The 27,090-nt window shown below is 44.4% G+C and overlaps 1 pseudogene across 1 annotated transcript; it reads right to left on the bottom strand.

The window, feature by feature from the left end:
• Positions 1–1,685: 1,685 nt before the first annotated feature.
• LOC308419232 (chromobox protein homolog 3-like) lies at positions 1,686–26,651 on the bottom strand (annotated as a pseudogene). The gene is made up of 2 exons: positions 26,623–26,651; positions 1,686–2,347 (listed from the first exon to the last, which is right to left on the bottom strand). The product of its transcript is annotated as a chromobox protein homolog 3-like (transcript).
• Between the last annotated feature and the right edge of the window lie 439 nt (positions 26,652–27,090).

Raw genomic sequence — 27,090 nt, 5'->3', positions numbered from 1 at the left:
CAGTCCTGGGTTTGATCCCATGCTATATAAACCAGCAGTATATGGTACACACATGAACCTAAACCTTGGCACTCAGTGGACTCTGGAATGTCAGAAATACAGAGTTTTCCCATGCTACATAGCAAGTTTGAGGCCACCCTGGGATACATGAAGACCTGTCTCAAAATGAGGAAGAAGAGAAGGAGGAGGAGGAAAAAGAGGATGAGGAAGAGGGAAAAGAGGAGGAGAAAGAGGAAAGAAAGGAGGAGAAAGAGGGAAGCGGGGAAGAAGAAGAGGATGAAGAGGAAGAAGAAGAAATGGGAAATAGGAGAGAGAGATAAAGAAAGAAAAGGGAAGATAAAGGAAGAAGGCAGGGATGGTAGAAAAGCAAAAAGACTGGCCCAAGGGTTGTGGTCCATCTATCATTTTCCCACAGTAAGAATTCATAGTATCATGAACTGCTGAAATCAAAGTCTCTAGGGAAACCAAAGTCTAACACAGCTTATCCAACCTCTCTAATTAGGGAAGGGTCAGTCTTACTCAGAGATAAATCTTTTTTTAAAAGGAATATAAAACTATTTATTGATCACTGTTCACCATTATTTACAATAAAGTAAATATACAGTTGGATGACATTCTGAAACTACAAAGTTACTTTTCTGGCTCATTGAACCAGATCCCAAATACTGAAAAGATTGATCCTACCAGTAAGGAATGAGTCAGGGTAAAGGAAAAGCCTGCAGGTCATTAATTAATATTAGCAAATTTTCTTCACTCACTCAGTCAGCAGGGCTTAAGTTCCCAACATCAGCTCAACCATGATTCTATTTCCACAGCAAACAGGTTCCATGAATAACCTTTCTGTACAGATATTAACTTTCTGCAAAGGAATGTTGGTTCATCAGAGGAACCTTTACAAGGCTGATGGGGTCCTGCCTCTGCAGACCAGCTGGCCTCTTAAGTCAGAGCTCTAGAGCGCTGGGATTAAAGGTGTGCACCACCACACTCGGCCCATGTCTTGTTAGTGAATCACACTACTACTTTGTCTAATTCCATTTTCTGAAGGGGGAGTTGATATGGACAACATTCTGTAAATAAACTACTGTATTTACTTGATCATGTGCTTGCTTTTAAACTCTCCAATAAATTAGACTCTGCTTAATCTGAAAGGTTATGGTTTAGGAAAATGTTCACAATGATGGAATCTAATCAACTTGTGTTTTCTTCAGTTGTTTTGAGTATTAAAAACAAGACAAAACAAACAGGTTATGTGTTTTATGTATATACTGAATAAGAACAAAAAACCCAGAATGGTCCTTCTGTGTCCCAGTTAAAAATAATTAGCAATGACTGTAAAATCTCCCCAGTGTTTAAGAAAAGCTATTCTTCAAAGCTGAGTAAATGCAGCATGGTATCAAATATTCTATTGTTAAAGGAAGCCACTATAGAAAACTCTTACTTGCTCAAATGAATCAGTGCCTTTTGATGCAGAACAAAACCCAAAAATATCCCAACTACTGTCAGTACTTTTAAAACCAGCATATCAAACTTGATTTTCATTAGAATGCTATTTTTCCACACTAGTAATTCAAAACCCAAGATCCAGATTTATATATATTATATATATATATATATATATATATATATATATATATATATATATATATATATATATATATATATATATATATATATAATGCAAACAATTACTGTGCTTCATCTTCAGGACAAGAATGCTAAGTCAGCCTCTCCTCATAGAAGGCAATGACAATCTGAGGACACTTCATATTCGCCTCCTTTGCCAGAACCAAGTCAGCCTCGTCTGAGTCTTTTATTTCATGAGAAACAGTAACTCTCCACTGCTGTCTGTGGCACCAATTATTCGTTCAGGATCCAGACTCTGGCCAAGCCCCTTGGTTTGTCAGCAGCATCTCTGTTCTTCTTCGATTCGCTATCATCAGATTCACTGTCAGATAAAGATTTCCTTTTTGTACCATCTTTTCCTTTACCAGCTTTTTGAGAATTAAGAAATGCTTCAATTAATTCTGGACAATCTAAATTTTCTTCTGGTTCCCAAGTATTATCAGCATCTGTGAACCTCTTCCACTTTCAGTAAATATTCCACTTTCCCATTCACTACACAACGGTCCAGTACTTTTTCTACCACAAATTCTTCAGGCTCTGCCTCTTCAACTTTTTTACTCTTTCCATTCTGTTTCTTTCCCAATTTTTGCAATGTAGTTTTGTTGGAGGCCATTTTTAAAATTTAATCGGAGACTTGAAGAGTTCACCGCTCAGACGCTCAGGGCCGCGGATCCTACAGAGTCTCCCGCCTGCGCGCTTCAGCTCAGCCACATCCGAGATGAATCTTAAATTAAAAAAAAAGAAAATCTTATTTCCAAAGACCATGAGATCTGGGAAAGACTGCAGAGATCACACAGGGAATTCCTGGAAACATCAAACGCAAACAAACAGCACCTGCCTCCTGACTGATCCGGGAATGTGACCAAATGAAACATCACCAGGTAAGGAAACAAGGCTGTGGTGATCCTAGAAATAAAACACCTGTTCTTCCTGCAAGAGAAATGGGATTTCTTGTATGCCCAGGTCTGCTGTCTTTTTGTCAAAGTGAGCGCTGAGGGGCTGGAGAGATGGAAACAGCTAAGAGACATTCTTCCAGAGAACCTGAGTTCGGTTCTCCTCAGAATACTAATTCTCTTGGGCTGGGCTCCCCGGCAGCAGATGCTTGAAGAAAGTAGAGCTGTGAGGACTTTAGGAGCCATGTGGAAGCAGCAAGAATAATACAAGGCAAGGGCAGAGAAGAGGGAAGCAAAGCAGGTGGCTCACCCTCCCACACAGGAGCTGCCTTGATGGGCTTCCTGCCCAGGCCCTGACATCATGAAACCCAAACTCCCAGAAGTCACTTCTCCCTGTAACTGGGAACAAAACTTCCAGGATTGACCTGGAGGAAACCAGCAGCGGATGTAAGCACCCTCAATCAACAATTTCTTTGAGAAATCACCACCAACTAGGAACCATGGGCGTGTGGGAGAGATTTCTCATTCAAACCACTAAAACTAAATACATTAGTACCAAATGACAAAAATGGGTTGAATTCCATTGAAGTTGTTCGAAATTCTGGCCAAGCCCTGGGCAAATATTCATACAACGATGATATCTTATGAAATCAAGCCAATGGCTCAGACATGAATTCTTAAAATATTTTCTGTAACTAAACCATCGTGTTTTTGTAAGGACAAAACTGTTTGTATGTCCAATATGAACAACACAATTCTTAACTTATGGTAGTCTTGAATCTGAGCCAAGTTATGAGGAGCTATTTGTTGGTGCTGATATGGTGTGGCAGCATGCCAAGCGTGAAGTTCACATGTTGTGTGATCAGAACCGCCGCTGCAGGAGTCTCGCCATGCACCATGGGAGAGACAACCGGAATTCATTACCCATTTGACTCTGAATTAACTTTGATCATTGGACACTCAGAAACCTTCCACTGTTGCCAAAAATGTTAAGCCCCCACATTCAATTCTACTTCCCTTATGGAGCCATGACCCACAGCATAAAAGGCTGAATTTTAAATCATCTGCTCCTACCTCAGTGGAAGTGCATGGGAAGAGCTGCCCAACTACACTGTCTAGGGGGAAACAGCAAGGGAGATAGGCTATGTACGTTCAACACCAGTACACATTTTGTGGAATGATTACAATTGCTGGTTTGCTGATTCTGAAGGTGTAAAACTAACAGGCACGGAGGGACGGCTATGGGAGGTGTGAGTTTGTGCACATGAAGAGTTTAGTGTCCTTGGAAGCCGGCAGAGCCTAGGGTCTCCTGGGTCTGAAGTTACAGGCAATGGTGAACTGCCTGGTGTAGGCGCTGGAAACTGAATTCTCTGTAAGAGAATTCTCTTAGCCACTGAGCCATCTCTCCAGCTCCAGAAGTCACATACTTCAGCTATTCCAAAATTAGAGCTGCTGTGGTCTCTGTCGGCTCCAGCCAGGTTCACGTCTCCATTGGCAATAAAGACACCCTACTACCCAGGATCAACAAGCTGAGATCCCACACGTGCCCTCCACAGGAACAGGGCTCTGACAGTGCTGTTCTTCACTCCAGTGCTGGGCAGAGACAAGACACCTAAAAACTTCCCTTCCTTCCTTCCTTCCTTCCCTCCCTCCCTCCTTCCTTCCTTCCTTCCTTCCTTTTTTTCCTTCCTTCCTTCCTTCCTTTTTTCTTTCCTTCCTTCCTTCCTTTTTTCCTTCCTTCCTTCCTTTCTTTTATCCATCCTTCCTTCCTTCCCTCCCTCCCTCCTTCCTTCCTTCCTTCCTTCCTTTTTTCCTTCCTTCCTTCCTTCCTTTTTTCTTTCCTTCCTTCCTTCCTTTTTTCCTTCCTTCCTTCCTTTTATCCATCCTTCCTTCCTTCCCTCCCTCCCTCCTTCCTTCCTTCCTTCCTTCCTTCCTTCCTTTCTTTCTTTCTTTCTTTCTTCTTTAACCCAAAATGTTTATCTTGAACCCAGCATTGCTCAGGCAGAATCAGAAGCCGCCCAATCTTTCCCTGCCTCACCGAGGTCATTATTTCTAAGGTTTTGACAGAGCTTCACAGTATCAACAGGTGCGGTCTCTGGGGCTCTGAGGACACAGCTGCGCCTTCAACACAGCATGCATAAATACAAACCATGAGCACAATTTTCCCACACTGGTGAAGAATGAACCTTGAAATTTGATATTTCAAGGAAGCCATCTTTTCAGCCTTTGGCTGTAAAATTAGATCCTGCAATGTTCCAAGTTTATAATTTTCTTCACCCAGTTGAAGTGTTGGAAATACACAGGATCAGAGTTCAAAAATCTCTTCAAAATCACCACATTCCTTGTTATTTTTCTGATGAAAATAACTGTTTCCATGGCCTGGGTGGATTCTTCATTCTGTCTGCCAGTCTCATCAGCCTTGAATACAAAGACAACTGTAGTTTATTAAGGAAAGGGAGGAAGGCCCAATGGAGGACAGAGGGAGGGAGGAGAGGAAGCCCCCACCTCCTGACTGCTGCTTGAAGAAATCACAATTCTACCTTATTAACTCTTGGGAGCACGTTCAGACCACAGCATTATTGGGGACGGGATAGAAGCATCACCAACCTTAAACACTACAGGATGTTTGTCACTCGTGCAAAGCACCTATGGATCAAGGTGGCCTGTAATTTCCCAAGATAATTACAGACTGTCTTTTAAAAGCTTCTGCAATGCAAATGAGTCCAAGTTGTTTGATGGGAAAATGTGTTTTCACAAAATGAAATACCAGGAGCACATGAGGTGCTCCAACATTTGACGATGACTCATGGTTAATCCCCCAGAACTACATTATGCAAAGAACAGAACTGACTCCCAGGACTTATCATCTGGCACCTGGTATATGTACACACACACACACACACACACACACACACACACACACACACACACACACACTTAATTAATTAATTAATTATCTAATTAATTAATTAAATGTGATGAAAACAACAGTCTAGCCTAATAAAAGGCAAGTAGCAATTTTAGTTATCTGTACTTCATTGTAATTTAAACCATGAAAGCATCATATTACATCTACAGGACCCAAGGACCAACCTGAAAGAGCCCCAGAGGCCAAAAGAGGAACAACCCAAGAAATGAAACAAGTGATGATGAGGATGGTGGTGATGGTGATGATGATGGTGATGATTATGATAGATTATAACCCAGAGAATAAAATAAATAACCATAAGCCCACACCGGCATACAAATTCTGGATAAATAATAACTGAGGGAGACAGGATAAGGCTCCTCTTATAACAAACCCAGTTAACAAATGGGGGGGATGAGGAAAACTGGGAGCTGCTACACAGAAAACTGCTGTGGGAGCCATCCAAACCTAACTGAACTCAGTGGAGGAAAGTTTAAGAGAGAAACACTACTCATAAGTGGTTATTAGCCATAAAGTACAGTGTACTCAAGCCACAATCCACAGACCCAAAGAAGCTAAGTGACAAGCCGGGCCCAATGGGGGGATGCTTGAATCTCACTCAGAAGGGGAAATAAAATCGTTATTGAAAGTTGATGGAGGGAGAAAACTGGGTGGGCGGAGAACAGAGGTGGCGATCAGGTGTGGGGAAGCAGTGAGCAGGAAAGGGCTGGGGAGACAACAGAAATCAGTGGGGGTGCATCTTTGGGACTAGCCAGAGACCTGGAACAGGGGGACACTTCTGGGAGTCTATGAGGGTGATTATGACTGAGACTCCTAGAAGTTAGGGATATAAAGACTGAAGTGACCTCCTCCTGTAGCCAGGCGAGACGTCCAGTGGAGGGAGGGGGACATCAACCCACCCATAAAACATTCTACCCAAAATTTGTCCTATCTGCAAGATGTGCAGAGATAAAAATGGAGCAGAGATTGAGGGAATGGCCAACCATTGACTGGCCCAACTTGAGACCCATCCCATAGGAAAGAGCTGTCTGCTATGCTTGCAGACAGGAGCCCAGCATAACTGTCTCCTGAGTGACTTCATCCAGCAGCCGGTGGAAACAGATGCAGAGACCCACAGCCAAACGTCAGACAGAACTCGGGGAGTCTTGTGGAAGAGTGAGGGATAGAACTGAGTAAGCCTGAGGGGTCAAAGACACTACAAGGACTTACAGAGCCAACTAACCGGGGCCCATGAGGGCTCACAGAGACTGAACCACCAACCAAAGAGCAAGCAGTGGCTGAACCTAGGTCCCCTACACGTTTGTAGCAAATGTGCAGCTTGGTCTTCATGTTGGTCCCCTAACAATTGGAGCAGGAGCTGTCTCTTACTCTGTTGCCTGCCTTAGGATCCCCTTCCCCCAGCTGGGCTGCCTTGCTGGGCCTCAATGGGAGAGAATGCACTTAGTCTTAAAGAGACTTGACGTGTCAGGGTCGGTCAGTGCCTATAGAAGAGGAGGTACTGGGGGAGGGTATTGAGGGCAGAATTTGGAGGAAAGGTGGGGAAGGCAATGATCAGAATGTAACGTAAGTATATAATTAAATAAACAGGTGAAAAAAATAAAATGTCTAAACTAGAGTTTGGCATTGAGAAAAGCCTCTATTCTAAAACGATAAATTATATAGATAATTTAACAGACAAGTAAAAATATGATACGTGTTAATCAACTTCCAGTCATGGTGACATGAGAGATTGAAAACTTGAGGAAAAGTGAGGAAAAGGTTGACTCTTACTCTGTTTCAGACTGTGGATGACCTGCTGCTGATGTGTAGAAGAGTCAAATGGTCACCACTTGATAACCTGGATATGGGGGCAGAGGGGAGGACAGACAGAGATGACAGAGACAGAGACAAAGATAAAGTCAGAGATAGAGACTTCGAGAGTGAAACAGAGGTGGGAAGGAGAGAGACAGGCCAGGGTCCCCTCCTGAGGGCACACTTATAATTATTCGACTCTCTTTCAGAAGACTCCACCTCCTAAAGGTTCTACCACCCACCTACAGCAGCACACACTGCAAACCAAGCTTTTAACAGACTGAGCCTCTGCAGAACATTCCAGATCTAAACAAAAGCACAGTAAGACGCACTGTGTACAACCTGTGAATGAGTGTATTTTTGGCAGGAGCATGGATTTGGGTTGTCAGGGTTATTGGCATGATGGTGCTCATCACAAAGACAAACAAGCTGACACCAGCAGTGTGAGGCAGGCTCACACAGCTGCTGCAGGTGTGCCTAGACTCTCCTCCAGATACATGGAATCAACATCCCAAAGATAGGCTCCGAATTAGACTTAATCTGTGTTTATGAAGCAGCCGCTGAGTAGAACGGCTCCTTTTCTGTAAGGAACCAACAAAAACGAAAATTGCATGTTTTACGTAAGTTCCGGAAAAGAGAGAGGGACACATTCTGAATAAGTCATCAGAGGCATTTATGAATAATGCCTTAAATAAGTCATCCCAGCTCCACACCCACGGGCTGCCTCGAGTCTGGAGGAGCAGGGAGAATTAAGTGGCCTCTATCCACAGTGGTTCAGCTGGCCGAAACTGAATGGGAGTTCTGTGGTAGGCTCGGACTGTTCCACCTCAGTACCCCAGAGGCTTGGTGTCTGCACAAAGACACTCTGAAACAAACTCCATGGTTATACTGGTTTTTATGAGGAATGAGGCTCAGAGAAGCAGCCTGCATATAAAGTGTTCAACAGAGTCTTAGCACACAAAGAACATGTGGCATATCAGAGTGACAGTTAAATTATCTGTCACCCTTTAACACTGTGTTATAGCTAGTAAAGGTCAGAGAGTTCGGCTACTGTGGAGATGCATAGCAACTTTCCAGAATACCACAGGAACTATTCACTGCCCACACACACACACACACACACACACACACACACACACACACACCCTTCCTTCACGCATGTGACAATTATTGTATAAGTACCAACTCCATCTTTGTCTCCAGTGGCGCTTTATTACTTGTACGTTCCTGGAGGTAGGCTGATGGTCAGCAAGCCTCAACAATTCTGTCTCCACTCCCCATAGCACTGGGTTAGCAGATGCACTCAGCCACACCCTCATTTTTATATGGAAGCTGAGGATCCAAACGCATACTCTCTTACCCACGGAACCACCTCTCCAGCCCTAACACACGTCTAGGTTCAGTGATAGACCCTGTCTAAAGGTAAGATGGTGGAAACTTAGGGAGAAAGACACCCGTCCTCTGGCCTCTGCTCCAAAACACTGCGCATCCTAGTACACATTTGCCACATACACAAAGGAAGGAAAGAAGGAAGAAAAGGGGGAAGAAAGAAAGAGGGGGGGGGGAACAAGGGAAATGAGAAAACTGAAAATTAACACAGCCACATTAAGATTTCTTCCTGTAAGAACCTTCCTGTAGACAAGACAGCCAGTATCAACCTCGTAGTCTATTTTAAAGATGGCAGACAGCAAAAGCAAAGCCATCCACATCTCTAGTTGGCTGACATGTAATTTATTTTCACCAGCATTTCATAACTCTCATGATCTATAATTCCCCTTGAGGTTTCGGTGCTGCATTTGCATTGGTGCAGCCTAACAGTCATGGGGTAGGCACCCCCTTTCCAGGACACATGGCCCCACATCCACTGGAGTGCTCACACCAGACGCTGAAGCCTGTGGCTATTCTTATTAGCATCACTGGCCAAGCCAATCCAGTCCTTCGTCTGTGCAGATAATTAGCATACTTCAGAACACCTGAAGTTAATCATATCTCATTTTCATATTTCTTAACATTCTTGTAACATGTAGTACATTTTGTAGAACATTTTAGTTCTAACAGATGTGGAATTTGATTTATTCCTTTTTTTTAACTGTCTTATAGATGTATTTTTATAATATGCACAAAAATGAAGAGGAAGTGTCCCACAGAGGCCAGAAGAGGGCGTCAGATGCCCTGGAGCCAGAGTTGCAGGTGGTGGTGAGTAACCCAGTCTGGTTTCTGAAAACCAAACGCAGGTCCTTTGCAAGACCATCAGACGTCTTTAACCATAATATCTTTCCAGCCTCTTATTTCTGGCTTTTATCTGTTATGTAAAATTGTGGTGCCCTCTTTTAGGTTATTAGATCTCTTACTCACCTGTGTGAGCCTCAAAAGATTGGAAGGTTACTCTTAGAATCCTCCGTGCTGGGGCTCATCCACTGCCCCCCCCCCAATTTCATGTATGAACTGAGCTGTGATCTTGCCCCACAACATTTGCGTCTTTATAAGTCATCGTGGTGGGAGGCGAGAATTCTACCATTAAACTGGACTGCCCATGCTAAGGAGAGAGCACCCAGTTTGTAAACTATGCAACCGAAAACAACTGCAGATGATTGTGAGCTTCACACGTGCAAACTGAAGCCACTAAGTACAGCAGGAAATGGCCACCACTTTTGCTCGACTGTGCCAACCAGTTGATGTTCCTCAGAAACATCTGGAATAAGAAATTCCTAGGTAACTGGAGAAAATACAAATCAACTCAAAGCTCTTCAGAAATAAAGCTGTTCAACTTGAAAGTGAGCTGGAGAAGTTTTCGAAGCAGTTTCTACACCCAAGCAGGGAGGAATCCTAACAACGGAGGCACTGTGGGAGGAATCGGACTTGGAAGATGAGAAATGTTACTTTGATGAAATGACCTCAGTACAAATTATTACCTCTTAGTATCCTTGCAGAGACTGTGGTAAAGACCTATCTCAGAGGTTGCACCTTTGGAAGTGTTGTGATTGTCTTAGCATTTTTGGAGTAAAGACTGAATTGTTCCGGTTAAGTGATGAATTCCTTTAGAAACAGTGGAACCCGCTGCGGCCCCTGAGGGTGGGTCCTGCAGCTCCTCACCAGGCTGTCTGTCCTGGCTCTCAGTAGCAGCTTCCTGTCATCCAAGAGTTAGAGACCTTTTCATCCTCTTTCTAGGTTGCTCGGTCTTTTTTTTTTTTTTTTTTTTTTTTTCAGCTTGGTGATTCATGAACCTTTTTTTATTGAACAACTTTATTTTAAAAAACAAAGATAAATATACAAATTTTAAGCATTTTTGCATAAAAGTATACGAATACATTTTTGTCGTGCTTGGCTTTTTTTTTTTTTAAGGTTTGATAGTGTGCATTAAGATCTTACTAATTACAATGAGCATAAAGTACATGTAAAACAGGATGTAACCCAGAATTAGTCAATGTTTTCTTGGTGTGTAAGGATTAAGCATAATGGTTTTTTCTTTTCTTTTCTTTTCTTTTTTTTTTCTTTTCTTGAATTTCAAACAGTCTGTGAGTTGTTTCTGGGGTGTTCAGAGCTTTCTGGGATTAGTGACTGCATATTATGTCTGTTCTTTTGTGACTGGGTTATCTCACTCAGGATGATATTCTCTAGATGCATCCATTTTCTTGATGCTTCTTTAATGGGAATAGTGACTTTGTTTATAAGCTGACTTGTTCAAAACAGGGGTGTGGGCTGCTCCCAGGGGGTCCTACAATCCTCAGTCCTCACAGCGAGGATGTAACCACTACTAACTGTAGTAACTGATGTAACTACACAGTTCTTTTATTCCCACTCAAGCTGATGTGAAATAGTGACAAGGCCTGTCATCATAACTGCGCATGAATTATCTGGGTCCGCTTTCCGGCTCTCTCCCTTTAGAAGCATTTTCAGCCTTGAGTCCAGCAACAACTTTTCTGCCTGAGTGTGAAATGGAAGGTCTGAAGGGGTGAAAATGGCCAGAATAGGACAAGGATGTTCAAGGAGTGTGGTGTCCTGACCATGACAATGGATCCTGAGGAGGACTCTCACTGAGGCACTGGGCGTGTCCCCACTGGAAACTTTGATTTGAATTACATGAATTTCCATTAAAAATTACCACTGTGGGTTAGTGGAATGTTAAAAATAAATAAGTCATCGTGGTGGTTCTTTAAATCTATCCCCAGAGCAGGACTCAGGGTAAAGGTGTTCCTCTGCCCACAGAGGTGCAAAGAGGAATCATGTATGGGTAAAGATATTCAGAAGGAAACCACAGTTGACCCTCAGGGCTGTGACTAACCACCTGGCATATTCACCCCAGCACAGAGTACCCTCTACATTGAAGCCCTGTGGTTAGATGTCACATCTCGTGGGAATTTCACCTTTCAGAGAATTATTCAGATATACAGGGAAAAGCCAAAGGGAGCTTTGACAAAGTCAAATAGACCCAGTGCGTGAGCCCAAGAACTCACACCAGAGGTCACAGCCATGACTCACATCCCAGACAGAGTTTTAATGAGGCTGATTATCTGATATCCTAAATCACTGCAGATAATGAGTAATAACAGATATGGAAAGGACAGAAAGTCTGGGAGGCAGCTCATAGAAATGCAAAATAGCAGTTGACAGACAGGAGAGAAATGGGGAGGAGAAACTGTCCAAAGCGTCTATGAGATTCAAATGGCAGCCAGGGAGTGGTGGTGCCTGTCCTCAGCTTTAAAATCAGCACTCAGAGGCAGAAACAGATAAATCTTTGAGTTTGAGGCCAGCCTGATCTACAGAGCAAGGGCAGCCAGGACTACATAGCAAAACCCTGCCTTGGGGATAGGGAGATTCAAATTGGGGCAGTAGTAACTCAGGAAGATTCTAGAAGGGGCAGCGTGGAACAGATGCCAAATGAGGTAAAGTCATGGAGTGGGCCCACAGCCCTTCTTCATTAAGCTTAAGAATCTGAACAACTACTCAAGGCTGAAAAAAATGACCTAAGTCCTCTGCGAATATCTCTATGCCCCTAATCCCTCCTCCACCTCATGAGCACATCGAGTTCTAGGAGCAAAGGGGCTGGAGCAGCTCCAGAGGAAGAAGCACGTGGGCTCTACAACTCAGGTCAGATGACACAGTGTCTTCCATGGGAACCAAATATGGTCAAGGCTGTGAGGCATTCAGTGACTCCTGCTCCTCAGCCAGCCTTGTGCCCACTGCAGCTTAACAATCCAGGAACAGCCGGCCCACCTAGCCCCACACCAATGCTCACAATCATCCCACCACCTCACTAGCAACCTTTGTGATGAAATGTTTTTAGTGTGAGCAAGTGTAGAAACATATGGCTATGTGGGAAGAGAGGTTGATTGAGAAAGGGGGGAAACATACAGGTCTGCAGAAAAGCAGGATGATGCTCTGCTGTCTTAGTTTGGGTTTTATTGCTGTTGAAGAGACACTATGACCAAGGCAACTTTTATAAAAGCAAATATTTAACTGGGGCTGGCTTACAGTTTTAGGCGCTCAGTCCATTATCATCATGGCAGCTTTGGCCGGAGATGCATGAAGAAATGTCTAGACACTGCAGATAAATGGCAACTGGTAGATCAAATACACAATTCTTTCCAATTATAGCTCAGTGAAGCAGTGGGTTGGGGTTTGGGGGGTTGCTTAGAAGAACATGGATTAGGAGATACCCACAAGGGCATGGGAGACTCAAAAGGCAGCAGTGGTGTAGGAAATCCTCACGACCCATGAAAGCTGTGTCCCTGGAGTTTCCAACCCCACTTGCAGGCAGATCCACTGAAAAGTCTTCTCTCCACCCCACCCTCAGCAATCCTTTATCCCTTTGTAACCTTGGAGAGGTATCCTGGGACTCTTGCAGCTTTTGGGAGTTCTTGAGTCTCATAGGTAAGCTTCAGTAGGCTGCTGAGTCTCAGCAGCCTGCCTCCTCCCTCTGAGAGGCAGTGTTTCAGTCGAGGAGGAATCACCATAAGACCAAATGAGAGTGGTTAATTTTGGTTACGGATCACAGAGCTCCATGTTTGTTTGGGTCTGTGGTGCTATAGTATATCATGGCAGGAGTATACTGTCATGGGAATCTTTATGGCATCTGGGAAACAAAAGGAGGGGAAAGAGTGAGGTCCTCTTCATGACCTGCCCCCCAAAGCCTAAGAACTCCTAATAACCCTGCCTCTTAAGTCATCTCATCACCCTAGTAGTACCACATGATGGTGACCACAGCTGCCACTCAGCGCGACCCTTCAGAGATACTCGGCAAAACTGGAGGCTGTGGAAGGCCAGGGCTGAAGATTTAGCTATGCCAATTAATAGTGGCTATTCAGAAGCTGGTGGAAAGTGTCTCTTCTTAAAAACAAATCACTTCAACTTTGATATATCTTTTCATGAGATACAGGGAAAGTGTCAAACGAGGTCATGGGGATCAAAGTAAGAAAAACTGAAGTACTGTTGTTACCTGTAATTGCCCTAGAATACTGAGAAGGATGGAAGGAAGAAATAATAGAGAAGAGATGGATTGAAGTTGGGGACTCTCAAATGACATCTCATGATGCAACATAAAAGGCCAGGAAAGAGAGGTCAGAGCTCACAAAAGGATGCCCACTGCCCAGTCACAATTGCAAAGCAGGGATACAGCTATTCTTCTTCTACATCTTCACAAGAGGAACTCAACTATGTTCACAAACTGCCACACGTGGATAGAATTTTGATTCGGAGAGAAATTTAAGCTTCATTTCTGCACTGTCTCAGTTCCCTGTCCATGATAAAAGACTCCTGACAAGTCAGCTTAAGGGAGAAAGAGTTCATTCTGGCTCACAGTTTGGGCCACAGTTCATCATGAAGGAGAAATTAGAATAGCAGGAGCCTGAGAGGTCTGAGCATTGGCAGTCAAGAAACATGGAGTGAGCAACCCACTTGCTCCCTTTCTCCATATACACAGCCCAGGATCACAGCCAGGGAATGATGCCGCCCACTGTGGGTGAGTCTTCTCTTCTCAATCAACACAATCAAGATAATCTCTCACAGGCATGCTCAGATGATTCTAGATTCTGTCAGATTGAGTAACACTAACTACACATCCAGCAAAAGCAAACTAGAGAAAGAAGGAAGCTGGAGTGTGAATTGGCAGCAACTCGAGGCAGACTTGGAAAGTAGACCTAGCCAGCTTGTCTGCAACTTGGCATCTAGAATGTAAGAGAAAGATGCGAAAACTTTGGTTTGAATTAAAGTAGAAACTCCAAGTTAAAAATAAGCCCAGGACTGGAGAGATGGCTCAGCTATTAAGAGCACTGACTGCTCTACCAGGGGTCCTGAGATAAATTTCCAACAACCACAGGGTATCTCACAAACATATGTAATGGAATCTGATGCTCTCTTCTGGTGTGTCTGAAGATAGCTTCAGTGTACTCATATACATAAAATATTTTTTATAAGCCCAGGGAAAAATCTCTCTTGGGAAAACATGGGAACTTTGGGTTGAGGTGAGGCTTAAGCCTCCTCAGGGAAAAGCAATGGCACTCCGGGTCAATATTGTCTTCATCCTAGTCTGGGCATAAGGCCAACTGCAAAGAATATGATATCTAGATTTGGTATCTAAAAAGTCTCCAGATTATGCCAAGACATAGTGGACAAACCAATACATAAGGGCCCAATTTGGATGATCTCACAAGCATCCTTCACTCCTCAGGGATTCAACCAACATGGCTCTTCTTCAGTTCAGCAAACACTGACTTCCAGGAAGCTTCCACACTGGATGCTAGTCTACTCCTTAGACAGACACATATGGTTTGAAGAACATAAAGGAATATTCTAAATGAACATTATGCCATCAAGAAAAAAACAAAACTTCAATACTGATAGATATAAAAATTGAATCTTACCATCCAGATCTGGGGGGTGGGGGTGGTAACTACATGGCTAAAAGGAGGCCAGGTAGAAGTAGGGCATTGAAAGCAGAAAGGTAAAAAGGCTTTAGGATCATCAGTTCAGCTCAACACTGGTTAGGTACCACACTCCTATACACACACTCACACTCACACACACACACACACACACACACACACACACACACATACACACACACACACACACACACACACACACACACACACACTCGCACACACATCTTGTGGATTCTTTCCTGTTAGCCTTCCCACAGACCAAAGATGACAGCACCACAATTACCCCCACTTTGCACATGAGAAAACTGAAGAATGTGCTCAAGTCATATTGTTAATAGATTTCACACCAAAAATCTGAATCCAGAAGTCTGACTCCACATTCAGTCATTTTCCTCAAAAATCATTATGACAAAAAAAAATAATGTTATTGTCATGAGCACATAAAATTACACAATCCCCACAATAATTAACTATAATCTGAAATTGTAAGAAAAAAATTCCCCCCAAATTGCTTTTTGTTAGGATATTTGGCCATATGGTCACAGCATGAGAAATGAACTACAGCAGATCATTAATATTATCATCCACATTTGGGTCTTGCCTCAGCTTACTGGCCAAGGTGGTTTATCTCCATCTCACTGACGAGGCAACTGGAGATCAGTGAGTCAGTAAGTCTAAGGGGCCCTCAGACTCCAAAAGCATGCATCAAGTTCACAAGAGAATTTAGAATGGTTACTTCTCAACCTTGCTATTCAGCTCAGAGTGGCAATCTTTAGTCGGGGTAAGTCATGAAGACTTAAAATCCAACCACAGAGACAGGAGGTGCTGGTTTTATTTATTTGTTTGTTTGTTTGTTTGTTTAGCTTATTCCCCAGTCTAATCCTCGAAAGTGCTGAGATGACAGGTGCAGGCCACCATGACGTTTTATTGTAACGAGAAGCACTGAGAGAGCTTCAGGGTCTCCAGATTCTTCCACCTCCTAACAGATGAAATAGTAGTTATGCTGGGCAGATACTTTCTCCCTCCCCACCTCTCTCTCTCTCTCTCTCTCTCTCTCTCTCTCTCTCTCTCTCTCTCTCTCTCTCTCTCTCTCTTGTTTCTTTCCTTCATCTTCTTATGGCTGACATTATTAACAGAGAATGACAGCTCATCCTGATTGGTCCAGATCCAGATCTTAGATCTAAACCAGATTCTCAGTTCTAAGCAGACCACGGCAACTCTCTTATATGTATGAGACGGGCTCAGGGTCTTGAGGTAGAGGATAATGCATCAAACCATGACAGAACACCATGTCCACCATAGTCTTCAAAAGAAGTCAAAGATTCAGCCCTAATGACTCCAAAAGTTAAAGGAGAGAGAGATATTCCCAGATCCAGAGAAACAGGTTTAGTGAACTCATGAGCTTTCTTGCAGATACCAGATTACAGAGCTTTGCAGTACCATGGTTTGTTTGGTTTGGTTTGGGGTTTATTTTTGTTTTGTTTTGTTTTTAATGCTACACGGCCATGATTCTTTCCTGTGGTCTATCAGTCTTCCCAAAGGGGTTGAGGTATGAGACAGAACATTTATGGCTGAGCTCTGCCACTGCTGTGGTTCAAATAAAACAAGTTCAGTAAAAGCTCAAACTTTACTGCCACATCCCATCCTGCTGGGACAAATGAGGTGATTCAGAAACAAAGGAAAATGCTTTCTAAGAAACAAATCTCACCTCACAGTTCTTCCTGGAAGCTCTAATTCCAACTTCCTGAAGATTCTGACGAGCCACAAGGGATGAAGTGTGAGTGTTTCTGTAATGCACCAATAAACCTTCCTAATCTTCCTCTGCTCCCTCCTAGTACATTGGGTAAAGAATAAGCATGTGGCCCTACTTTGGCCAATCACAGGCCTCCATTGCCAACTCAAACTCTGATCCAATCCAGGCTAGTCAGGTCCTCCCTTGGGACTGTCCAGTTTAGAATCTGATGCTCTAAGAAGCTGAAGGAGGGAAACCACCTTCCCTGACAATGGGGAGGTCTGTTACAAGCAGGGAGAGTCCTTTGGAAACTGGCAAGGACCCAAGAGAGAAAGAGATGGAAACGGAAAAAGACGTGGAGCGGGAGAAAGCACCTGTCGTGCCGGCATCGGCTGCCTGCCCCAGGCTTGAAGGCCCTTCATCTATGAGCTACTCTTGTCTCTTTATGGCCAGGAGAGCCTACAAGGCTGCTTTGCTTCCTTCTCATAAAGCCATTAGCTAGCATGTCAGGGTAGCCTGTCACCATTGCCCAGAAATATGGCTCTACTCTGCTCTACAAACTGCTCTGGACATTCTGATGTAAAAGTAACTATGTTACCTTAGGGGGTGGCCAGCACCCAAAGTTTAGAACACCAGTGTTTAGAACTCCACCATTCTGACTGGTCTTCTTAGCCTCATTCAGCAGGGTTTATGAAACAGAAATGTAGAGAGAATGGACTTCTCTGTAGCACCTCAGGACAACATGTGGGAAGTGTCTCCCAACTGCACATGCCATGACAGCTAAGTAGAATTCCAGCTGTATGTGCATGTACGTGTGTGTGTGTGTGTGTGTGTGTGTGTGTGTGTGTGTGTGTGTGTGTGGTAGATGTTTAGGTGTGCATGTGTGGGTAGACACATGTGGAGGCCAGAAGTCAACCTCAGGTGTCTGCTTTATTTCTTTGAATTCTTTGAAGCGGAGTCTCTCACTGGACCCTGGGGCTTTACCATTTAGGCCAGACTGTCTGTCCAGCAAGCTGCAGGTTCCCACCATCCTCTCCTTCCTCAATATTAGAATGACAGGCACTAGCCATCATGGATTCTTTTCATCCAACTTGGGACCTCACGCCGGTGTGGTAAGTGCTTTCCCCATTAAGCCATTTTTTCAGCCCTTGGAATCCAGAAACACTAAAGGTCCTCCACGTTTGTGCCCACAGACTCCGAGTCTGGGGCTCTTTCTGTTCTAGCACTGACATTTCTAAGAGGAAAAGGAAAAGGACAAGATAACGAGATAGAAATCAGGGAGCAGGTGTTTCGAGAGCTTTTTGTGGAACTCAGTCGGTTCCTTGGCCCAAATGGAAGCCGTGAATAGTTGACTTTAGCTGGCCCTCGGGGGACCCAAGAGTGAATCTTGGCAAGCAGAGAGTGTTCCAGTAAGTGAAGGGAACCTAGGCCCAAAGGCCATCTCTCCTCAGTGACTAATGATGTCACTGTCAGTCTTCCTGAAACATACTTCTTCAGGTTTCTCTTCGGCTGACCCTTCAGAAGGGTAGAGAGGAAAGGGAGTCAGGGCAAAGGAGGGACAAAAGCCAGACTGACACTTGACTGTGGACTTGAGACAGGAAATACACAAAGACTCATCCCTGCCCTGACAGCCGACGGAAGCTCAAGCCAGTTCATTTCATTGCAAATTAAACCTTCAGTATCCCAAGTGCTCGGCTGCTAGCCACACCAAGAATGCATCAAGTTTCTTAAGGTAGAGGTGCACAGGGTGATCCGTGTGCGGTTCTCAGTCTTAAAAGTGCACTGATTTGAGGGGGAGAAGGGAAGAAACCCACTCATCAGCAAACAGGAACACGGGTCAGGGTTCATCTCTGTCTAAAGACCTTAGGCAAACAATTAAAACCTTCAGGCAGCATGCAAGCAATAAGAGGAGCAAAGTTCCTGGGGGGGGGGGGGGATGAAATTAGTAACATGTCATAGAAAACAAATGTGTGTCATCACCAGCTACCAAGAAATGTGAGCAAGTGGTACCGAATGCTATTAAATTCACAATAAGCCAGCTGCAGAGGTGCTAGGAGTACCAGTCTGCACCCTCATGACCATTTTAATATGAGTCACAACAAAAGGAAAGGTTTAGAGCAATGGACACATCACAAACGCATGTACAAGGATAAACGATGTTTGGGTGATGCAGAGCTCTAGGCCAGTGGAGAGTGGTGCTTTCCAGATTTGCTTTCCTTGCCAAATATTCTGAGGCTGGGGAATATCGTCGTGTGTGTGTGTGTGTGTGTGTGTGTGTGTGTGTGTGTGTGTGTGTGTGTGTGAGTGTGTGTGTGTGTCCCTCCCTTCCTTCCTTCTTTCCTCCTTCCTTCCATTCTTCTTTCCCTCCCTTCCTCCCATTTTTTACTACTGGTCATCTAGTAAGTCCCTACTGTCCAGCCTTCCATATACAGATATTCTATTACCTGGACTCATCTGTGTGGGACCATGAAAGGCAGCCTACTTCCTGGTTGAGCTAAGGCTAGAAACCCCGACTTCATAAAAGGACAGTAGGTAGGTGTACTGGCTGGTTTTGTGTCAACTTGACACAAGATGGAGTTATCACAGAAAGAGGAGCTGCAGTTTAGGAAATGCCTCCATTCAATCCAGCTGTAAGGGACTCGACAAGGCTGCCCACTCTCCCCTTACCTATTCAACATAGTACTGGAAGTCCTGGCTGGAGCAATTAGACAGCAAAAGGAGATCAAGGGGATAAAAATCGGAAAGGAAGAGGTAAAAACATCACTCTTTGCAGATGACATGATAGTGTACTTAAGTGACCCCAAAAATTCCACCGGAGAACTCCTACAGCTGATAAACAAGTTCAGCAAAGTGGCTGGATACAAAATTAACTCGAACAAATCAGTAGCCTTCCTATACTCAAAGGACAAACATGTGGAGAAAGAAATTAGGGAAAAGATGCCCTTCGCAATAGTCACAAAAACTATGAAATACCTTGGTGTGACTCTAACTAAGCAAGTGAAGGACCTGCATGACAAGAACTTCAAACCTCTAAAGAAGGAAATCGAGGAAGATCTCAGAAAATGGAAAGATCTCCCATGCTCATGGATTGGAAGGATCAACATTTTAAAAGTGGCCATCCTACCAAAAGCAATCTACAGATTCAATGCAATCCCCATCAAAATTCCAACCCAGTTCTTCATTGAGTTGGAAAGATCAATGTGCAATTTCATATGGAATAACAAAAGACCTAGAATAGTGAAATCCATCCTCAACAACAAGAAAACATCTGCAGGAATCATTATCCCTGACCTCAAGCTATATTACAAGGCAATTGTGCTGAAAACTGCATGGTACTGGTACAGAAATAGGCACATGGATCAATGGAATAGAATAGAAGATCCAGAAATGAGACCTCATGTATATGGTCACCTGATTTTTGACAAAGGAGCCGTAAACATTCAATGGAAAAAAGACAACCTATTCAACAAATGGTGCTGGACCAACTGGCACTCAGCATGCAAAAGAATGAAAATAGACCCTTTCTTATCTCCTTGTACAAAGATCAAAGATCTTTGTAAGTGGATCAAAGATCTCCACATTAAACCAGATACACTGAAACTATTAGATGAGAAAGTAGGGAAAACCTTAGAACACATAGGTACAGGAGAAAATTTTCTGAACAAAACACCAATGGCTCAAGCTCTAAGGTCAAAGATTAACAAATGGGACTTAATGAGATTGCAAAGTTTCTGTAAGGCTAAGGACATTGTCAAGAAAACAAAACGGCAGCCAACAGAATGGGAAAAGATCTTTACCAACTCCACATCAGATAGAGGCCTAATATCCAAGGTATACAAAGAACTCAAAAAGCTAGACACCAGAGAATCAAACAACCCTATTAAAAAATGGGGTACAGAGCTAAACAAAACAGTCTCAATTGAGGAATATCGAATGGCTGAGAAACATCTGAGGAAGTGCTCCACATCCTTAGCCATCAGGGAAATGCAAATCAAAACAACCCTGAGATTCCACCTCACACCAGTCAGATTGGCCAAGATCCAAAACTCAGATGACAGCATTTGCTGGCAAGGTTGCGGAGAAAGAGGAACACTTCTCCACTGTTGGTGGGGTTGTAAACTGATACAACCACTCTGGAAATCAGTCTGGCGATACCTCAGAAAATTGGACATAGTACTTACTACCTGAAACCCAGCTATTCCACTTCTAGGCATATACCCCAGAGACACTTTAATATACAACAAAGATACATGCACCACAATGTTCATAGCAGCTCTATTTATAATAGCCAGAAGCTGGAAAGAACCCAGATGTCCTTCAGTAGATGAATGGATACAAAAATTGTGGTACATTTACACAATGGAATACTACTCAGCCACCAGAAACAATGACTTAACCAAATTCTTAAGAAAATGGCTGCATCTAGAGAATATCATCCTGAGTGAGATAACCCAGTCACAAAAGAACAGACATAATATGCAGTCACTGATAGTGGGATGCTAACCCCAGAGGCTCGCACTGTCCCAGAAACAACTCACAGACTGTATGAAGTCCAAGAAAAAAACAAAACAAAAAAAAAGTTGAATTAGTAAACCTATAATTATTTTGGTCATATGTAGAAATGTGTATTTTTGATTCATTAGTTATAATTTCATTTCTATTTATTTGTTTCTTCTTTGCAATATTCATTCATTAAAGGTTATTATATCATGGTTAAAAAATAAATAAATCCAGCTGTAAGGCATTTTCTCAACTAGTAATCAAGTGGGGAGGGCCCAGCCCATTATGGGTGGTGCCATCCCTGGGCTGGCAGACCTGGGTTCTATAAGAAAGCAGACTGAGCAAGCCAGGGGGAAGCAAGCAAGTAAGTAACATCCCTCCATGGCCTCTGCATCAGCTCCTGCTTGAGTTCCAGTTCTGACTTCCTTTGGTGATAAACAGCAATGTAGAACTGTAAGCTGAATAAACCCTTTCCTCCCCAACTTGCTTCTTGGTCATGATGTTTTGTGCAGGAATAGAAACATTAACTAAGACAGTAGGAGTTTTGCCTGTTTCGGGTACCAGCCCCTGTCACTAGGCACAGCACCCGCCCCATAGATTTATAGCTATCAATCATGTAAGGGCAACACCCCAAGCCCCTCCACATGTAGAGGACATGCCATTGGCTCAAAAACATCTCCATTTTAATGAGGTACCTAAAGGCCTGGAGACACAGTCAATAAGCTTTCCTTCCCAGACACTGCTCTCTACAGGCCCACCCTGAGAAGGGGAGAGGGGCATGGTTTGGTTTTATACATCCACTTCCCACCATGACAATAAATGCCTTAAACACATGGACTGCCTCTTTTCATCAGTATCCACCATGGGAAGCCATGCTGCAGGCCTTCGCCTATATTGCCGCTGTCTAATCTCCCGTAGAAGGCCTCTCTGCACTCCCAGCCACAACTGCCACCAAGCCAAGTCCAAGGTCAAGCCAACCATTTTCAAACCAAGGACTCCCCCCATTGGACCATCCAGAGCTCCTCTTTTCCCCACCCCCAACCCCGGATTAGATCCAGTCCACGGGCCCCACTGTTCTCAGCTCCTCCACAGCATCCAGCTCCACCTGTCCTGTACCTCAGACTGTGCTTCCCCACCCAGAACGGTGTCCTAAGGCTTCGCTACAGCCCAACACACACCCAGGAGACAGCATGGGGTAAGCATGGTAACTCCCCATGTCCCGCCTTCCCAGGGGCTGTGCCCTGTGGCAGAGCAGACACAGGACCCCATAACTCTACACATCTGGGCTAAAACTGCTGAGAGAAAGTGTAATACACCCAGCAGGAATGACATTTTTTTTCTAGAGAGTCTTACTATATAGCTGACCTGAAACCTACATTTTAGACCAGGCTGGCCTCAAACTCATAGAGATCCACCTGCCTCTGCCTCCCAGCTGCTGGGATTGAAGGTGTGTCACACCATCCCCAGCTTGTGAATGAAGATATTCTAAAGAGACACTTGTGTCTCTCACCTATCAGACCATCAAACAACGCATCCCAAGAAACTGATTTTCCCCAGAAGTCTCCTGAGGAAGAAAAAAAGGGGGGGAAATCCTAGCATCAAAGGGGAAATTGTCACCCAGAATAAGATTTCACAGGGTCCCACACCCTGTCAGACCATCTTGCAGAAGGAGACTGAATCCCAGACAAAGATGGATGTGGGGTGGGCAGGACCACACCTTTACCAGGACAACTTAGATATGCATATCCCTGGCCCTATACCTAAACTTCAGGACCCCGGAGACGGACTTGAAGAGGTCAGTGGCTCTGTATGTACCTCTTCTCGGTGTGGCCACACTGAATAAATCTTTTTACTGCTCTCTATTCTCAATGTGTCTGTTTTAATTGCTTTATAGAGAACAGGTACCTGAATTTGGCTTCTTGGGGTGCAGATGTGATTCCAAGTTCAATAACAAAGGGGGATGGGGTATGTTGTCTCTTCTTAGAAAGACCCTGATTCTAGTAGATGATCTCACTGAATCTCAACTACCCCCTCCCCAGTTTCAATACACTGAGAGAGAGAGCTTCAGTACGTGGATTTGGGAAACAAAGGCCAGCCCACAGAGCTGGACCTACTGTGTGAGCAAGGCTGCACACTCATCCAACACTGAGATGCCGCAGCGAATCAGCCCTGGCATGGTGAAGTCTCAGGTTTCCCTAGTCATATCAAGGACTCCTTTGACCTCACCCACTCTTTAGATCTGATGTCCCATTTCGTCTTTTAAATAAAGAAATGATTGCATAGCTGCTACAATTTGAACATGAAATGTCCTTCATGGGCTCATGTATTGAATTCTTTCTTAGTCTCTAGCTGGGGATACTCTTTTAAGAGGATCTGGAAACTTTAGAGGAGGTTGTAATCAGAAGAAGCATATCCCTAGGCTTGTACTTTAAAGACTTTATTTGGTCCCCAGTCCCTTCTTCCTTCTCTGTTTCTTGTCCACTATGATGAGATTGTAGGTTAATAACTGGCACCAGTTGTAAGTTATTGGTAGGGCTTTTTCCCTCCTGCATCTACTCCACCACAGGGCTCAGGCCGCAAGTGGAAGGAAGCCATAGAGCACTGCTGGGGGAAGAGCATGGTCTGAGGGGCAGGACAGAGGACTGGAGCTCACTTGGGGGTCCCCGGGCCAGCAACAAAGCTGGGGGATGGCATCTTGTTCCCAAGCTCTTGACACCCAGGCACTGTTGGATGCCTCAGAAGAGCTGAAAATGAAGTAGAGGCCCATGGATGGGATCTAGCCCAGGATGAGGGGGAAAAGGGGGAGCTCCAACTGGTCCCTCAGTGGGGGTCCTTGTCTTTTCTGCAGTGGGCTGTAGGCTTGGTTTGGTGATGGCTGACACTGGAAGTGCAGAGAGGCTTTCTACAGGAGATTAGGTGGCACTCAGTAGGCAAAGGCCTTCTCTACAGCTCCCAGTGGCTGGTTCAGATGCAAAGAGACAGTCCATGGTTTAAAGTAATTTATTGTCATGAAAGAAGGTGGATAAGTACAACCATAATCCGACTTCTCAGGGTGGGCCTGAGATTAAATGCCTTTTACAGGGGGGAGTGTCTGGGAAGAAAGGCTAATTGGTTAAGGTATTTTAGGAACCTCATTGTAATGAAGATCTGTCTTGAGTCTAAGTGCCCACACATCCTCACCTGTGGAGGGGCTTGAGGTGTTGTTACCCTTACGTGACTGGTGGCCACAAATCTATGGAGGGTTGTGGGTAGTGATGGCGCCTGGTTTGGGGAGTAAAGTGAGATTCCTACAGTCCCTTTCAGGGTCATCAGGGTCTCAAGCCTCATCTCTACCAGGAACCAGGATACTTTTCACAGCCCACTGCCCCACAGGAGACACTACTCCTCCACACCCTCCCAGGCATGATGAACTCTGAAACCGTGAGCCAAAATAAACCTTTCTTCCTTTAATAAACCTTTCTTCCTTTAATAAACCTTTCTTCCTTTAAGTGGTTTTCCTCTGGTGTCCTACGTGGTAACAGAAAGACTAACAGCCCTTGCTAAATGGCAAAGGTTGATTTGAGGCCCGGTGCTAAGCTCTTGAGTCAGGGCCTCAAACCTCTGCTCTTGATGGCTTAGGTGTGGCCGCAGCACTTACCAAGCAAGCAATGAAACACACAGCTTTGCATTTCATACAGCCCCAAAGCAATAGGACCCCTGATTTTAACCTGGAACATGAGACCCCCAAGCCTAAAGCTATTCCCCAAGGGCTATGGTATAGCCTATTTCTGAAAGCGACCTGGCTCACTTTTCCTGCCATCTGATCTTTCAATAAACACAGAGTATGGAACTATCTCAAACAAGACTCTAAATGTTCCATGTGCTAGAGGCTTCAGGCAGCCGAGAAATGAACTCCTCGTAGGCCAAGAAACTTCTCCAATTCTCCACTCCTGTAGAATTCGATACCAAGGAGTCAACATTTGTCTGCTGTGTGCTTCTGACCAGCGGCCTGGAGCACAGAATACTGAGTCCTCATCTCCCCTGTGTCCCATTTCTCTCCATGGTTCCTGGCAATCCTGACAATATACACCCCTTCCACCTTTGACTGAACTCCTGTGATAAGGATTCTGGCTTTCCAGAATCTCTGAGCCCAAAGGAGACTTGGGCATGGGACAGCACTGCTCTTAGTGACCTGAGTCCCTACTACCAAGACCAACACCAGTTTGCTATCAAGCAACAGTAAAATCCCAGTTCTCCAGACTGGCAGTCAAGTTCCTTGTCTTGACTCTGTTGGCCAGAATACAGACTCGGTGCTAAGGACATCCTATCTAGGGCTGCATTCATGGCCACAATCATTGTAGATCTTCTAAAGCTAATGCTGGAGGTCCCTTGTGTGTGGAGCTGTGGACCTGCCCATTCACTGCTGTGCTGTCTCTACCTCACCTGCCAGTGAGAGTATTGCTCTTTCTCCATACTTTGTAAGATCATGAGCTTCATCCTCCAGTCTGGGTTCTGACAGTGTCTAACTTCAGGCCACCTTGAAGATGGCAAAATATCCTCAACATGAAATGGTACTCATTTAGACTGCCCTGTAACATGTCATTGGATGGGTCTCCAGAACTGTTTCTTCGCTGGGTGGTATGGTTCTGGGCATGGGATTCCTGCCAATGAGCCAAGCTGAGGTGACTGACTTTCTTTATCTGGCCAGCGATCTCACCTTCATGCTACAGAATTCATGGTCATATATTCTTTTGTGGCAGAGGCTCTCTTGTACATCCAGAATGTTCACCATTAAGATGTCTTGTGCAATCCAGATACCAAGACCTAGATACAGCTAATTGTCCCCTAATACTTCTAGATGACAGAACAGCCGTTGTTGCATAGCCAGTGCCTCATGTACTGCACTGCCAGAGGAAACTGGTACAGCCTTGCAGCAGGGCTGCCCAGGAATGAATAGGAATGTGTGAGCCAAGCCTCCAAGACAGACAGGGAAGGCTGCAGTGTGCCTGCTGTCAATATAGAGCACACAGAGAGGCATCTCACTGGTTGGGTCTTAAGATGTAGAGGGATTCCGAGTTTTAACTCTGGGAAGATTCTGAGATTCTTCCAGAATATGTTGATTATGTGAAAGGTACAAAGAAAATTACTATCAGGGAAGGAATGGATGCAAGAGAAGAACATTGCCAACCATGGGCTATCCTGTCATTGGTTGCTGATGTCCAGAGTGTAATGCTAATGGAGGCCTCAAGGTGGCAGCATTAAACACCACATACTTAGTGGTTACAGACTACTTACGTGGGGCAATGTCTCCCCAAAGCAGGCTCCAGGGACAAGGCAATGCCTCCAGCAGGAGATGAATAAGCCAGCTTCTGAGGGCATGACAGTATCTGATACTGTCACTGGGCCTGTTGGGCTCACCATCTATACCTGTATCCAGGTCTCATCTCGTGGATGCTCTTTACTGTCTTGGTCTCCAAGGTTGGAAGTTTTCTTTAAATGTGTTCTTAATGCAAGTGCATTGCCTGGTGAAGCACAGAGAAGAGCCATTTTGGTTAGCTGAAAGGACAGACCCCCTCAGCCCATCCTCTGCCAACAGGTAGCCTTATTAAACTTCTAAATCTCAGAAGTATGTTTACAAATGCCACATTACCTGTTAACCCGATGACCCTTGACCTTGCTGACCCTCACTTCCTGATACACAAGATGAGGCAAGTTGGGAGTCAGGTCTCACCTAGCTTTGTGATTAAACAGGGTCCTACCTGT

The sequence above is a fragment of the Micromys minutus genome (genome assembly GCF_963924665.1).
Source record: "Micromys minutus genome assembly, chromosome: 3".
NCBI lineage: Eukaryota > Metazoa > Chordata > Mammalia > Rodentia > Muridae > Micromys > Micromys minutus.
Note: the sequence above shows the minus strand (reverse complement) of the source record. Positions and strands in the feature narration are given on the sequence as shown.